Below are 12,694 nucleotides of genomic sequence, written 5' to 3'. Positions count from 1 at the left end.
TACGTAGCATTTGTGTGTGCAGGCATAACAAAATTGAGGAAAGAGCGTTAAAATCACTGCCCCGTGTGAGGGTCGAACTCACGGCCTTCAGATTATGAGACTGACGCGCTGCCTACTGCGCCAACGAGGCCCGAAAAGGACTTTATGTACACATTTCAAGTGTATGAGCTCAATTTGTTTCAATTACAATAAAGTCAAGATCAGCAAGGTGTAATAAGATTCATAGACAGATATCTCAAATGGCTTTTCCCTGGACTTGACACCTCAAACATTAAAGATGAACGCCCTATTGGTGTTACAGGGACTAATATATCTGGCTTCAATGTTTTTATGTGTCAATTGATCACCTTTTCTCTTGTTTTCGATTGCCTTTTCTCTTTTATCTCAAATGTGTTTCATAATGAAACGTTTTTGGATTGGCCGTTTTTCTGTATTTGGTCAACTAAATCATTTGAATGAAGTTGTGCCATGCCGAGTTGAAAGATTCTGTTACCTCAATTTAACATTAACACCCGAGGGTTCCCAGAATCTCTGAGTTTTCTCCATTGCAAGTCTCCAACCTTAAACGCAGCAAATTGGCCCTGCAGGTAAGAATTCTAACCAAAGACTCAAGATTGCACCACTACAAACTGCTAAACGATTAAGGTTCCACCGAGACTTGAACTCGGATTACTGGATTCAGAGTCCAGAGTGCTAACCATTACACCATGGAACCCCAGGTAGACAAATAAACTGCCCACCTCACCTGGTCTGCGTGAGGTGCCAGATCTCCAGCATCAAATCTATTGGACTGTTTCATTGCTGACAGAAGGAAACTTACGTAGCATTTGTGTGTGCAGGCATAACAAAATTGAGAAAAGAGCGTTAAAATCACTGCCCCGTGTGAGGGTCGAACTCACGACCTTCAGATTATGAGACTGACGCGCTGCCTACTGCGCCAACGAGGCCCGAAAAGGACTTTATGTACACATTTCAAGTGTATGAGCTCAATTTGTTTCAATTACAATAAAGTCAAGAGCAGCAAGGTGTAATAAGATTCATAGACAGATATCTCAAATGGCTTTTCCCTGGACTTGACACCTCAAACATTACAGATGAACGCCCAATTGGTGTTACAGAGACTAATATATCTGGCTTCAATGTTTTTATGTGTCAATTGATCACCTTTTGTCTTGTTTTCGATTGCCTTTTCTCTTTTATCTCAAATGTGTTTCATTATGAAATGTTTTTGGATTGGCCGTTTTTCTGTATTTGGTCAACTAAATCATTTGAATGAAGTTGTGCCATGCCGAGTGGAAAGATTCTGTTACCTCAATTTAACACCCGAGGGTTCCCAGAATCTTTGAGTTTTCTCCATGGGAAGTCTCCAACCTTAAACGCAGCAAATTGGCCCTGCAGGTAAGAATTCTAACCAAAGACTCAAGATTGCACCACTACAAAAAGCCAAACAATTAAGGTTCCACCGAGACTTGAACTCGGATTACTGGATTCAGAGTCCAGAGTGCTAACCATTACACCATGGAACCCCAGGTAGACAAATAAACTGCCCACCTCACCTGGTCTGCGTGAGGTGCCAGATCTCCAGCATCAAATCTATTGGACTGTTTCATTGCTGACAGAAGGAAACTTACGTAGCATTTGTGTGTGCAGGCATAACAAAATTGAGGAAAGAGCGTTAAAATCACTGCCCCGTGTGAGGGTCGAACTCACGGCCTTCAGATTATGAGACTGACGCGCTGCCTACTGCGCCAACGAGGCCCGAAAAGGACTTTATGTACACATTTCAAGTGTATGAGCTCAATTTGTTTCAATTACAATAAAGTCAAGATCAGCAAGGTGTAATAAGATTCATAGACAGATATCTCAAATGGCTTTTCCCTGGACTTGACACCTCAAACATTAAAGATGAACGCCCTATTGGTGTTACAGGGACTAATAAATCTGGCTTCAATGTTTTTATGTGTCAATTGATCACCTTTTGTCTTGTTTTCGATTGCCTTTTCTCTTTTATCTCAAATGTGTTTCATAATGAAACGTTTTTGGATTGGCCGTTTTTCTGTATTTGGTCAACTAAATCATTTGAATGAAGTTGTGCCATGCCGAGTTGAAAGATTCTGTTACCTCAATTTAACATTAACACCGAGGGTTCCCAGAATCTCTGAGTTTTCTCCATGGCAAGTCTCCAACCTTAAACGCAGCAAATTGGCCCTGCAGGTAAGAATTCTAACCAAAGACTCAAGATTGCACCACTACAAAAAGCCAAACAATTAAGGTTCCACCGAGACTTGAACTCGGATTACTGGATTCAGAGTCCAGAGTGCTAACCATTACACCATGGAACCCCAGGTAGACAAATAAACTGCCCACCTCACCTGGTCTGCGTGAGGTGCCAGATCTCCAGCATCAAATCTATTGGACTGTTTCATTGCTGACAGAAGGAAACTTACGTAGCATTTGTGTGTGCAGGCATAACAAAATTGAGGAAAGAGCGTTAAAATCACTGCCCCGTGTGAGGGTCGAACTCACGGCCTTCAGATTATGAGACTGACGCGCTGCCTACTGCGCCAACGAGGCCCGAAAAGGACTTTATGTACACATTTCAAGTGTATGAGCTCAATTTGTTTCAATTACAATAAAGTCAAGATCAGCAAGGTGTAATAAGATTCATAGACAGATATCTCAAATGGCTTTTCCCTGGACTTGACACCTCAAACATTAAAGATGAACGCCCTATTGGTGTTACAGGGACTAATATATCTGGCTTCAATGTTTTTATGTGTCAATTGATCACCTTTTCTCTTGTTTTCGATTGCCTTTTCTCTTTTATCTCAAATGTGTTTCATAATGAAACGTCTTTGGATTGGCCGTTTTTCTGTATTTGGTCAACTAAATCTTTTGAATGAAGTTGTGCCATGCCGAGTTGAAAGATTCTGTTACCTCAATTTAACATTAACACCCGAGGGTTCCCAGAATCTCTGAGTTTTCTCCATGGCAAGTCTCCAACCTTAAACGCAGCAAATTGGCCCTGCAGGTAAGAATTCTAACCAAAGACTCAAGATTGCACCACTACAAACTGCTAAACGATTAAGGTTCCACCGAGACTTGAACTCGGATTACTGGATTCAGAGTCCAGAGTGCTAACCATTACACCATGGAACCCCAGGTAGACAAATAAACTGCCCACCTCACCTGGTCTGCGTGAGGTGCCAGATCTCCAGCATCAAATCTATTGGACTGTTTCATTGCTGACAGAAGGAAACTTACGTAGCATTTGTGTGTGCAGGCATAACAAAATTGAGAAAAGAGCGTTAAAATCACTGCCCCGTGTGAGGGTCGAACTCACGACCTTCAGATTATGAGACTGACGCGCTGCCTACTGCGCCAACGAGGCCCGAAAAGGACTTTATGTACACATTTCAAGTGTATGAGCTCAATTTGTTTCAATTACAATAAAGTCAAGAGCAGCAAGGTGTAATAAGATTCATAGACAGATATCTCAAATGGCTTTTCCCTGGACTTGACACCTCAAACATTACAGATGAACGCCCTATTGGTGTTACAGAGACTAATATATCTGGCTTCAATGTTTTTATGTGTCAATTGATCACCTTTTGTCTTGTTTTCGATTGCCTTTTCTCTTTTATCTCAAATGTGTTTCATTATGAAATGTTTTTGGATTGGCCGTTTTTCTGTATTTGGTCAACTAAATCATTTGAATGAAGTTGTGCCATGCCGAGTGGAAAGATTCTGTTACCTCAATTTAACACCCGAGGGTTCCCAGAATCTTTGAGTTTTCTCCATGGGAAGTCTCCAACCTTAAACGCAGCAAATTGGCCCTGCAGGTAAGAATTCTAACCAAAGACTCAAGATTGCACCACTACAAAAAGCCAAACAATTAAGGTTCCACCGAGACTTGAACTCGGATTACTGGATTCAGAGTCCAGAGTGCTAACCATTACACCATGGAACCCCAGGTAGACAAATAAACTGCCCACCTCACCTGGTCTGCGTGAGGTGCCAGATCTCCAGCATCAAATCTATTGGACTGTTTCATTGCTGACAGAAGGAAACTTACGTAGCATTTGTGTGTGCAGGCATAACAAAATTGAGGAAAGAGCGTTAAAATCACTGCCCCGTGTGAGGGTCGAACTCACGGCCTTCAGATTATGAGACTGACGCGCTGCCTACTGCGCCAACGAGGCCCGAAAAGGACTTTATGTACACATTTCAAGTGTATGAGCTCAATTTGTTTCAATTACAATAAAGTCAAGATCAGCAAGGTGTAATAAGATTCATAGACAGATATCTCAAATGGCTTTTCCCTGGACTTGACACCTCAAACATTAAAGATGAACGCCCTATTGGTGTTACAGGGACTAATATATCTGGCTTCAATGTTTTTATGTGTCAATTGATCACCTTTTGTCTTGTTTTCGATTGCCTTTTCTCTTTTATCTCAAATGTGTTTCATAATGAAACGTCTTTGGATTGGCCGTTTTTCTGTATTTGGTCAACTAAATCTTTTGAATGAAGTTGTGCCATGCCGAGTTGAAAGATTCTGTTACCTCAATTTAACATTAACACCCGAGGGTTCCCAGAATCTCTGAGTTTTCTCCATGGCAAGTCTCCAACCTTAAACGCAGCAAATTGGCCCTGCAGGTAAGAATTCTAACCAAAGACTCAAGATTGCACCACTACAAACTGCTAAACGATTAAGGTTCCACCGAGACTTGAACTCGGATTACTGGATTCAGAGTCCAGAGTGCTAACCATTACACCATGGAACCCCAGGTAGACAAATAAACTGCCCACCTCACCTGGTCTGCGTGAGGTGCCAGATCTCCAGCATCAAATCTATTGGACTGTTTCATTGCTGACAGAAGGAAACTTACGTAGCATTTGTGTGTGCAGGCATAACAAAATTGAGAAAAGAGCGTTAAAATCACTGCCCCGTGTGAGGGTCGAACTCACGACCTTCAGATTATGAGACTGACGCGCTGCCTACTGCGCCAACGAGGCCCGAAAAGGACTTTATGTACACATTTCAAGTGTATGAGCTCAATTTGTTTCAATTACAATAAAGTCAAGAGCAGCAAGGTGTAATAAGATTCATAGACAGATATCTCAAATGGCTTTTCCCTGGACTTGACACCTCAAACATTACAGATGAACGCCCTATTGGTGTTACAGAGACTAATATATCTGGCTTCAATGTTTTTATGTGTCAATTGATCACCTTTTGTCTTGTTTTCGATTGCCTTTTCTCTTTTATCTCAAATGTGTTTCATTATGAAATGTTTTTGGATTGGCCGTTTTTCTGTATTTGGTCAACTAAATCATTTGAATGAAGTTGTGCCATGCCGAGTGGAAAGATTCTGTTACCTCAATTTAACACCCGAGGGTTCCCAGAATCTTTGAGTTTTCTCCATGGGAAGTCTCCAACCTTAAACGCAGCAAATTGGCCCTGCAGGTAAGAATTCTAACCAAAGACTCAAGATTGCACCACTACAAAAAGCCAAACAATTAAGGTTCCACCGAGACTTGAACTCGGATTACTGGATTCAGAGTCCAGAGTGCTAACCATTACACCATGGAACCCCAGGTAGACAAATAAACTGCCCACCTCACCTGGTCTGCGTGAGGTGCCAGATCTCCAGCATCAAATCTATTGGACTGTTTCATTGCTGACAGAAGGAAACTTACGTAGCATTTGTGTGTGCAGGCATAACAAAATTGAGGAAAGAGCGTTAAAATCACTGCCCCGTGTGAGGGTCGAACTCACGGCCTTCAGATTATGAGACTGACGCGCTGCCTACTGCGCCAACGAGGCCCGAAAAGGACTTTATGTACACATTTCAAGTGTATGAGCTCAATTTGTTTCAATTACAATAAAGTCAAGATCAGCAAGGTGTAATAAGATTCATAGACAGATATCTCAAATGGCTTTTCCCTGGACTTGACACCTCAAACATTAAAGATGAACGCCCTATTGGTGTTACAGGGACTAATATATCTGGCTTCAATGTTTTTATGTGTCAATTGATCACCTTTTGTCTTGTTTTCGATTGCCTTTTCTCTTTTATCTCAAATGTGTTTCATAATGAAACGTCTTTGGATTGGCCGTTTTTCTGTATTTGGTCAACTAAATCTTTTGAATGAAGTTGTGCCATGCCGAGTTGAAAGATTCTGTTACCTCAATTTAACATTAACACCCGAGGGTTCCCAGAATCTCTGAGTTTTCTCCATGGCAAGTCTCCAACCTTAAACGCAGCAAATTGGCCCTGCAGGTAAGAATTCTAACCAAAGACTCAAGATTGCACCACTACAAAAAGCCAAACAATTAAGGTTCCACCGAGACTTGAACTCGGATTACTGGATTCAGAGTCCAGAGTGCTAACCATTACACCATGGAACCCCAGGTAGACAAATAAACTGCCCACCTCACCTGGTCTGCGTGAGGTGCCAGATCTCCAGCATCAAATCTATTGGACTGTTTCATTGCTGACAGAAGGAAACTTACGTAGCATTTGTGTGTGCAGGCATAACAAAATTGAGGAAAGAGCGTTAAAATCACTGCCCCGTGTGAGGGTCGAACTCACGGCCTTCAGATTATGAGACTGACGCGCTGCCTACTGCGCCAACGAGGCCCGAAAAGGACTTTATGTACACATTTCAAGTGTATGAGCTCAATTTGTTTCAATTACAATAAAGTCAAGATCAGCAAGGTGTAATAAGATTCATAGACAGATATCTCAAATGGCTTTTCCCTGGACTTGACACCTCAAACATTAAAGATGAACGCCCTATTGGTGTTACAGGGACTAATATATCTGGCTTCAATGTTTTTATGTGTCAATTGATCACCTTTTCTCTTGTTTTCGATTGCCTTTTCTCTTTTATCTCAAATGTGTTTCATAATGAAACGTTTTTGGATTGGCCGTTTTTCTGTATTTGGTCAACTAAATCATTTGAATGAAGTTGTGCCATGCCGAGTTGAAAGATTCTGTTACCTCAATTTAACATTAACACCCGAGGGTTCCCAGAATCTCTGAGTTTTCTCCATTGCAAGTCTCCAACCTTAAACGCAGCAAATTGGCCCTGCAGGTAAGAATTCTAACCAAAGACTCAAGATTGCACCACTACAAACTGCTAAACGATTAAGGTTCCACCGAGACTTGAACTCGGATTACTGGATTCAGAGTCCAGAGTGCTAACCATTACACCATGGAACCCCAGGTAGACAAATAAACTGCCCACCTCACCTGGTCTGCGTGAGGTGCCAGATCTCCAGCATCAAATCTATTGGACTGTTTCATTGCTGACAGAAGGAAACTTACGTAGCATTTGTGTGTGCAGGCATAACAAAATTGAGAAAAGAGCGTTAAAATCACTGCCCCGTGTGAGGGTCGAACTCACGACCTTCAGATTATGAGACTGACGCGCTGCCTACTGCGCCAACGAGGCCCGAAAAGGACTTTATGTACACATTTCAAGTGTATGAGCTCAATTTGTTTCAATTACAATAAAGTCAAGAGCAGCAAGGTGTAATAAGATTCATAGACAGATATCTCAAATGGCTTTTCCCTGGACTTGACACCTCAAACATTACAGATGAACGCCCAATTGGTGTTACAGAGACTAATATATCTGGCTTCAATGTTTTTATGTGTCAATTGATCACCTTTTGTCTTGTTTTCGATTGCCTTTTCTCTTTTATCTCAAATGTGTTTCATTATGAAATGTTTTTGGATTGGCCGTTTTTCTGTATTTGGTCAACTAAATCATTTGAATGAAGTTGTGCCATGCCGAGTGGAAAGATTCTGTTACCTCAATTTAACACCCGAGGGTTCCCAGAATCTTTGAGTTTTCTCCATGGGAAGTCTCCAACCTTAAACGCAGCAAATTGGCCCTGCAGGTAAGAATTCTAACCAAAGACTCAAGATTGCACCACTACAAAAAGCCAAACAATTAAGGTTCCACCGAGACTTGAACTCGGATTACTGGATTCAGAGTCCAGAGTGCTAACCATTACACCATGGAACCCCAGGTAGACAAATAAACTGCCCACCTCACCTGGTCTGCGTGAGGTGCCAGATCTCCAGCATCAAATCTATTGGACTGTTTCATTGCTGACAGAAGGAAACTTACGTAGCATTTGTGTGTGCAGGCATAACAAAATTGAGGAAAGAGCGTTAAAATCACTGCCCCGTGTGAGGGTCGAACTCACGGCCTTCAGATTATGAGACTGACGCGCTGCCTACTGCGCCAACGAGGCCCGAAAAGGACTTTATGTACACATTTCAAGTGTATGAGCTCAATTTGTTTCAATTACAATAAAGTCAAGATCAGCAAGGTGTAATAAGATTCATAGACAGATATCTCAAATGGCTTTTCCCTGGACTTGACACCTCAAACATTAAAGATGAACGCCCTATTGGTGTTACAGGGACTAATAAATCTGGCTTCAATGTTTTTATGTGTCAATTGATCACCTTTTGTCTTGTTTTCGATTGCCTTTTCTCTTTTATCTCAAATGTGTTTCATAATGAAACGTTTTTGGATTGGCCGTTTTTCTGTATTTGGTCAACTAAATCATTTGAATGAAGTTGTGCCATGCCGAGTTGAAAGATTCTGTTACCTCAATTTAACATTAACACCGAGGGTTCCCAGAATCTCTGAGTTTTCTCCATGGCAAGTCTCCAACCTTAAACGCAGCAAATTGGCCCTGCAGGTAAGAATTCTAACCAAAGACTCAAGATTGCACCACTACAAAAAGCCAAACAATTAAGGTTCCACCGAGACTTGAACTCGGATTACTGGATTCAGAGTCCAGAGTGCTAACCATTACACCATGGAACCCCAGGTAGACAAATAAACTGCCCACCTCACCTGGTCTGCGTGAGGTGCCAGATCTCCAGCATCAAATCTATTGGACTGTTTCATTGCTGACAGAAGGAAACTTACGTAGCATTTGTGTGTGCAGGCATAACAAAATTGAGGAAAGAGCGTTAAAATCACTGCCCCGTGTGAGGGTCGAACTCACGGCCTTCAGATTATGAGACTGACGCGCTGCCTACTGCGCCAACGAGGCCCGAAAAGGACTTTATGTACACATTTCAAGTGTATGAGCTCAATTTGTTTCAATTACAATAAAGTCAAGATCAGCAAGGTGTAATAAGATTCATAGACAGATATCTCAAATGGCTTTTCCCTGGACTTGACACCTCAAACATTAAAGATGAACGCCCTATTGGTGTTACAGGGACTAATATATCTGGCTTCAATGTTTTTATGTGTCAATTGATCACCTTTTCTCTTGTTTTCGATTGCCTTTTCTCTTTTATCTCAAATGTGTTTCATAATGAAACGTCTTTGGATTGGCCGTTTTTCTGTATTTGGTCAACTAAATCTTTTGAATGAAGTTGTGCCATGCCGAGTTGAAAGATTCTGTTACCTCAATTTAACATTAACACCCGAGGGTTCCCAGAATCTCTGAGTTTTCTCCATGGCAAGTCTCCAACCTTAAACGCAGCAAATTGGCCCTGCAGGTAAGAATTCTAACCAAAGACTCAAGATTGCACCACTACAAACTGCTAAACGATTAAGGTTCCACCGAGACTTGAACTCGGATTACTGGATTCAGAGTCCAGAGTGCTAACCATTACACCATGGAACCCCAGGTAGACAAATAAACTGCCCACCTCACCTGGTCTGCGTGAGGTGCCAGATCTCCAGCATCAAATCTATTGGACTGTTTCATTGCTGACAGAAGGAAACTTACGTAGCATTTGTGTGTGCAGGCATAACAAAATTGAGAAAAGAGCGTTAAAATCACTGCCCCGTGTGAGGGTCGAACTCACGACCTTCAGATTATGAGACTGACGCGCTGCCTACTGCGCCAACGAGGCCCGAAAAGGACTTTATGTACACATTTCAAGTGTATGAGCTCAATTTGTTTCAATTACAATAAAGTCAAGATCAGCAAGGTGTAATAAGATTCATAGACAGATATCTCAAATGGCTTTTCCCTGGACTTGACACCTCAAACATTAAAGATGAACGCCCTATTGGTGTTACAGGGACTAATATATCTGGCTTCAATGTTTTTATGTGTCAATTGATCACCTTTTGTCTTGTTTTCGATTGCCTTTTCTCTTTTATCTCAAATGTGTTTCATTATGAAACGTTTTTGGATTGGCCGTTTTTCTGTATTTGGTCAACTAAATCATTTGAATGAAGTTGTGCCATGCCGAGTTGAAAGATTCTGTTACCTCAATTTAACATTAACACCCGAGGGTTCCCAGAATCTCTGAGTTTTCTCCATGGCAAGTCTCCAACCTTAAACGCAGCAAATTGGCCCTGCAGGTAAGAATTCTAACCAAAGACTCAAGATTGCACCACTACAAAAAGCCAAACAATTAAGGTTCCACCGAGACTTGAACTCGGATTACTGGATTCAGAGTCCAGAGTGCTAACCATTACACCATGGAACCCCAGGTAGACAAATAAACTGCCCACCTCACCTGGTCTGCGTGAGGTGCCAGATCTCCAGCATCAAATCTATTGGACTGTTTCATTGCTGACAGAAGGAAACTTACGTAGCATTTGTGTGTGCAGGCATAACAAAATTGAGGAAAGAGCGTTAAAATCACTGCCCCGTGTGAGGGTCGAACTCACGGCCTTCAGATTATGAGACTGACGCGCTGCCTACTGCGCCAACGAGGCCCGAAAAGGACTTTATGTACACATTTCAAGTGTATGAGCTCAATTTGTTTCAATTACAATAAAGTCAAGATCAGCAAGGTGTAATAAGATTCATAGACAGATATCTCAAATGGCTTTTCCCTGGACTTGACACCTCAAACATTAAAGATGAACGCCCTATTGGTGTTACAGGGACTAATATATCTGGCTTCAATGTTTTTATGTGTCAATTGATCACCTTTTGTCTTGTTTTCGATTGCCTTTTCTCTTTTATCTCAAATGTGTTTCATAATGAAACGTCTTTGGATTGGCCGTTTTTCTGTATTTGGTCAACTAAATCTTTTGAATGAAGTTGTGCCATGCCGAGTTGAAAGATTCTGTTACCTCAATTTAACATTAACACCCGAGGGTTCCCAGAATCTCTGAGTTTTCTCCATGGCAAGTCTCCAACCTTAAACGCAGCAAATTGGCCCTGCAGGTAAGAATTCTAACCAAAGACTCAAGATTGCACCACTACAAACTGCTAAACGATTAAGGTTCCACCGAGACTTGAACTCGGATTACTGGATTCAGAGTCCAGAGTGCTAACCATTACACCATGGAACCCCAGGTAGACAAATAAACTGCCCACCTCACCTGGTCTGCGTGAGGTGCCAGATCTCCAGCATCAAATCTATTGGACTGTTTCATTGCTGACAGAAGGAAACTTACGTAGCATTTGTGTGTGCAGGCATAACAAAATTGAGAAAAGAGCGTTAAAATCACTGCCCCGTGTGAGGGTCGAACTCACGACCTTCAGATTATGAGACTGACGCGCTGCCTACTGCGCCAACGAGGCCCGAAAAGGACTTTATGTACACATTTCAAGTGTATGAGCTCAATTTGTTTCAATTACAATAAAGTCAAGAGCAGCAAGGTGTAATAAGATTCATAGACAGATATCTCAAATGGCTTTTCCCTGGACTTGACACCTCAAACATTACAGATGAACGCCCTATTGGTGTTACAGAGACTAATATATCTGGCTTCAATGTTTTTATGTGTCAATTGATCACCTTTTGTCTTGTTTTCGATTGCCTTTTCTCTTTTATCTCAAATGTGTTTCATTATGAAATGTTTTTGGATTGGCCGTTTTTCTGTATTTGGTCAACTAAATCATTTGAATGAAGTTGTGCCATGCCGAGTGGAAAGATTCTGTTACCTCAATTTAACACCCGAGGGTTCCCAGAATCTTTGAGTTTTCTCCATGGGAAGTCTCCAACCTTAAACGCAGCAAATTGGCCCTGCAGGTAAGAATTCTAACCAAAGACTCAAGATTGCACCACTACAAAAAGCCAAACAATTAAGGTTCCACCGAGACTTGAACTCGGATTACTGGATTCAGAGTCCAGAGTGCTAACCATTACACCATGGAACCCCAGGTAGACAAATAAACTGCCCACCTCACCTGGTCTGCGTGAGGTGCCAGATCTCCAGCATCAAATCTATTGGACTGTTTCATTGCTGACAGAAGGAAACTTACGTAGCATTTGTGTGTGCAGGCATAACAAAATTGAGGAAAGAGCGTTAAAATCACTGCCCCGTGTGAGGGTCGAACTCACGGCCTTCAGATTATGAGACTGACGCGCTGCCTACTGCGCCAACGAGGCCCGAAAAGGACTTTATGTACACATTTCAAGTGTATGAGCTCAATTTGTTTCAATTACAATAAAGTCAAGATCAGCAAGGTGTAATAAGATTCATAGACAGATATCTCAAATGGCTTTTCCCTGGACTTGACACCTCAAACATTAAAGATGAACGCCCTATTGGTGTTACAGGGACTAATATATCTGGCTTCAATGTTTTTATGTGTCAATTGATCACCTTTTGTCTTGTTTTCGATTGCCTTTTCTCTTTTATCTCAAATGTGTTTCATAATGAAACGTCTTTGGATTGGCCGTTTTTCTGTATTTGGTCAACTAAATCTTTTGAATGAAGTTGTGCCATG

At 41.7% G+C, this 12,694-nt stretch overlaps 31 non-coding genes across 31 annotated transcripts; all 31 read right to left on the bottom strand.

The window, feature by feature from the left end:
- Positions 1–57: 57 nt before the first annotated feature.
- On the bottom strand, positions 58–130 carry trnam-cau (transfer RNA methionine (anticodon CAU)). Its single transcript has one exon. It is a non-coding gene; the product is annotated as a tRNA-Met (tRNA).
- Positions 131–643: 513 nt separating this feature from the next.
- trnaq-cug (transfer RNA glutamine (anticodon CUG)) lies at positions 644–715 on the bottom strand. Its single transcript has one exon. It is a non-coding gene; the product is annotated as a tRNA-Gln (tRNA).
- Positions 716–874: 159 nt separating this feature from the next.
- On the bottom strand, positions 875–947 carry trnam-cau (transfer RNA methionine (anticodon CAU)). Its single transcript has one exon. It is a non-coding gene; the product is annotated as a tRNA-Met (tRNA).
- Positions 948–1,454: 507 nt separating this feature from the next.
- On the bottom strand, positions 1,455–1,526 carry trnaq-cug (transfer RNA glutamine (anticodon CUG)). Its single transcript has one exon. It is a non-coding gene; the product is annotated as a tRNA-Gln (tRNA).
- Positions 1,527–1,685: 159 nt separating this feature from the next.
- trnam-cau (transfer RNA methionine (anticodon CAU)) lies at positions 1,686–1,758 on the bottom strand. Its single transcript has one exon. It is a non-coding gene; the product is annotated as a tRNA-Met (tRNA).
- Positions 1,759–2,270: 512 nt separating this feature from the next.
- Positions 2,271–2,342, bottom strand: trnaq-cug (transfer RNA glutamine (anticodon CUG)). The gene has a single exon. It is a non-coding gene; the product is annotated as a tRNA-Gln (tRNA).
- Positions 2,343–2,501: 159 nt separating this feature from the next.
- trnam-cau (transfer RNA methionine (anticodon CAU)) lies at positions 2,502–2,574 on the bottom strand. The gene has a single exon. It is a non-coding gene; the product is annotated as a tRNA-Met (tRNA).
- Positions 2,575–3,087: 513 nt separating this feature from the next.
- On the bottom strand, positions 3,088–3,159 carry trnaq-cug (transfer RNA glutamine (anticodon CUG)). Its single transcript has one exon. It is a non-coding gene; the product is annotated as a tRNA-Gln (tRNA).
- A 159-nt stretch (positions 3,160–3,318) lies between these two features.
- Positions 3,319–3,391, bottom strand: trnam-cau (transfer RNA methionine (anticodon CAU)). Its single transcript has one exon. It is a non-coding gene; the product is annotated as a tRNA-Met (tRNA).
- A 507-nt stretch (positions 3,392–3,898) lies between these two features.
- On the bottom strand, positions 3,899–3,970 carry trnaq-cug (transfer RNA glutamine (anticodon CUG)). Its single transcript has one exon. It is a non-coding gene; the product is annotated as a tRNA-Gln (tRNA).
- Positions 3,971–4,129: 159 nt separating this feature from the next.
- On the bottom strand, positions 4,130–4,202 carry trnam-cau (transfer RNA methionine (anticodon CAU)). The gene has a single exon. It is a non-coding gene; the product is annotated as a tRNA-Met (tRNA).
- Positions 4,203–4,715: 513 nt separating this feature from the next.
- Positions 4,716–4,787, bottom strand: trnaq-cug (transfer RNA glutamine (anticodon CUG)). Its single transcript has one exon. It is a non-coding gene; the product is annotated as a tRNA-Gln (tRNA).
- Positions 4,788–4,946: 159 nt separating this feature from the next.
- On the bottom strand, positions 4,947–5,019 carry trnam-cau (transfer RNA methionine (anticodon CAU)). Its single transcript has one exon. It is a non-coding gene; the product is annotated as a tRNA-Met (tRNA).
- Positions 5,020–5,526: 507 nt separating this feature from the next.
- trnaq-cug (transfer RNA glutamine (anticodon CUG)) lies at positions 5,527–5,598 on the bottom strand. The gene has a single exon. It is a non-coding gene; the product is annotated as a tRNA-Gln (tRNA).
- Positions 5,599–5,757: 159 nt separating this feature from the next.
- trnam-cau (transfer RNA methionine (anticodon CAU)) lies at positions 5,758–5,830 on the bottom strand. Its single transcript has one exon. It is a non-coding gene; the product is annotated as a tRNA-Met (tRNA).
- A 513-nt stretch (positions 5,831–6,343) lies between these two features.
- trnaq-cug (transfer RNA glutamine (anticodon CUG)) lies at positions 6,344–6,415 on the bottom strand. Its single transcript has one exon. It is a non-coding gene; the product is annotated as a tRNA-Gln (tRNA).
- Positions 6,416–6,574: 159 nt separating this feature from the next.
- Positions 6,575–6,647, bottom strand: trnam-cau (transfer RNA methionine (anticodon CAU)). The gene has a single exon. It is a non-coding gene; the product is annotated as a tRNA-Met (tRNA).
- A 513-nt stretch (positions 6,648–7,160) lies between these two features.
- trnaq-cug (transfer RNA glutamine (anticodon CUG)) lies at positions 7,161–7,232 on the bottom strand. Its single transcript has one exon. It is a non-coding gene; the product is annotated as a tRNA-Gln (tRNA).
- A 159-nt stretch (positions 7,233–7,391) lies between these two features.
- trnam-cau (transfer RNA methionine (anticodon CAU)) lies at positions 7,392–7,464 on the bottom strand. The gene has a single exon. It is a non-coding gene; the product is annotated as a tRNA-Met (tRNA).
- A 507-nt stretch (positions 7,465–7,971) lies between these two features.
- On the bottom strand, positions 7,972–8,043 carry trnaq-cug (transfer RNA glutamine (anticodon CUG)). Its single transcript has one exon. It is a non-coding gene; the product is annotated as a tRNA-Gln (tRNA).
- A 159-nt stretch (positions 8,044–8,202) lies between these two features.
- Positions 8,203–8,275, bottom strand: trnam-cau (transfer RNA methionine (anticodon CAU)). Its single transcript has one exon. It is a non-coding gene; the product is annotated as a tRNA-Met (tRNA).
- A 512-nt stretch (positions 8,276–8,787) lies between these two features.
- On the bottom strand, positions 8,788–8,859 carry trnaq-cug (transfer RNA glutamine (anticodon CUG)). The gene has a single exon. It is a non-coding gene; the product is annotated as a tRNA-Gln (tRNA).
- A 159-nt stretch (positions 8,860–9,018) lies between these two features.
- trnam-cau (transfer RNA methionine (anticodon CAU)) lies at positions 9,019–9,091 on the bottom strand. The gene has a single exon. It is a non-coding gene; the product is annotated as a tRNA-Met (tRNA).
- A 513-nt stretch (positions 9,092–9,604) lies between these two features.
- Positions 9,605–9,676, bottom strand: trnaq-cug (transfer RNA glutamine (anticodon CUG)). The gene has a single exon. It is a non-coding gene; the product is annotated as a tRNA-Gln (tRNA).
- Positions 9,677–9,835: 159 nt separating this feature from the next.
- Positions 9,836–9,908, bottom strand: trnam-cau (transfer RNA methionine (anticodon CAU)). Its single transcript has one exon. It is a non-coding gene; the product is annotated as a tRNA-Met (tRNA).
- Positions 9,909–10,421: 513 nt separating this feature from the next.
- Positions 10,422–10,493, bottom strand: trnaq-cug (transfer RNA glutamine (anticodon CUG)). The gene has a single exon. It is a non-coding gene; the product is annotated as a tRNA-Gln (tRNA).
- Positions 10,494–10,652: 159 nt separating this feature from the next.
- Positions 10,653–10,725, bottom strand: trnam-cau (transfer RNA methionine (anticodon CAU)). Its single transcript has one exon. It is a non-coding gene; the product is annotated as a tRNA-Met (tRNA).
- A 513-nt stretch (positions 10,726–11,238) lies between these two features.
- On the bottom strand, positions 11,239–11,310 carry trnaq-cug (transfer RNA glutamine (anticodon CUG)). Its single transcript has one exon. It is a non-coding gene; the product is annotated as a tRNA-Gln (tRNA).
- Positions 11,311–11,469: 159 nt separating this feature from the next.
- On the bottom strand, positions 11,470–11,542 carry trnam-cau (transfer RNA methionine (anticodon CAU)). The gene has a single exon. It is a non-coding gene; the product is annotated as a tRNA-Met (tRNA).
- A 507-nt stretch (positions 11,543–12,049) lies between these two features.
- On the bottom strand, positions 12,050–12,121 carry trnaq-cug (transfer RNA glutamine (anticodon CUG)). The gene has a single exon. It is a non-coding gene; the product is annotated as a tRNA-Gln (tRNA).
- Positions 12,122–12,280: 159 nt separating this feature from the next.
- Positions 12,281–12,353, bottom strand: trnam-cau (transfer RNA methionine (anticodon CAU)). The gene has a single exon. It is a non-coding gene; the product is annotated as a tRNA-Met (tRNA).
- Between the last annotated feature and the right edge of the window lie 341 nt (positions 12,354–12,694).

Source organism: Pungitius pungitius, chromosome 6, assembly GCF_949316345.1.
Source record: "Pungitius pungitius chromosome 6, fPunPun2.1, whole genome shotgun sequence".
Taxonomy (NCBI): Eukaryota; Metazoa; Chordata; class Actinopteri; order Perciformes; family Gasterosteidae; genus Pungitius; species Pungitius pungitius.
Note: the sequence above shows the minus strand (reverse complement) of the source record. Positions and strands in the feature narration are given on the sequence as shown.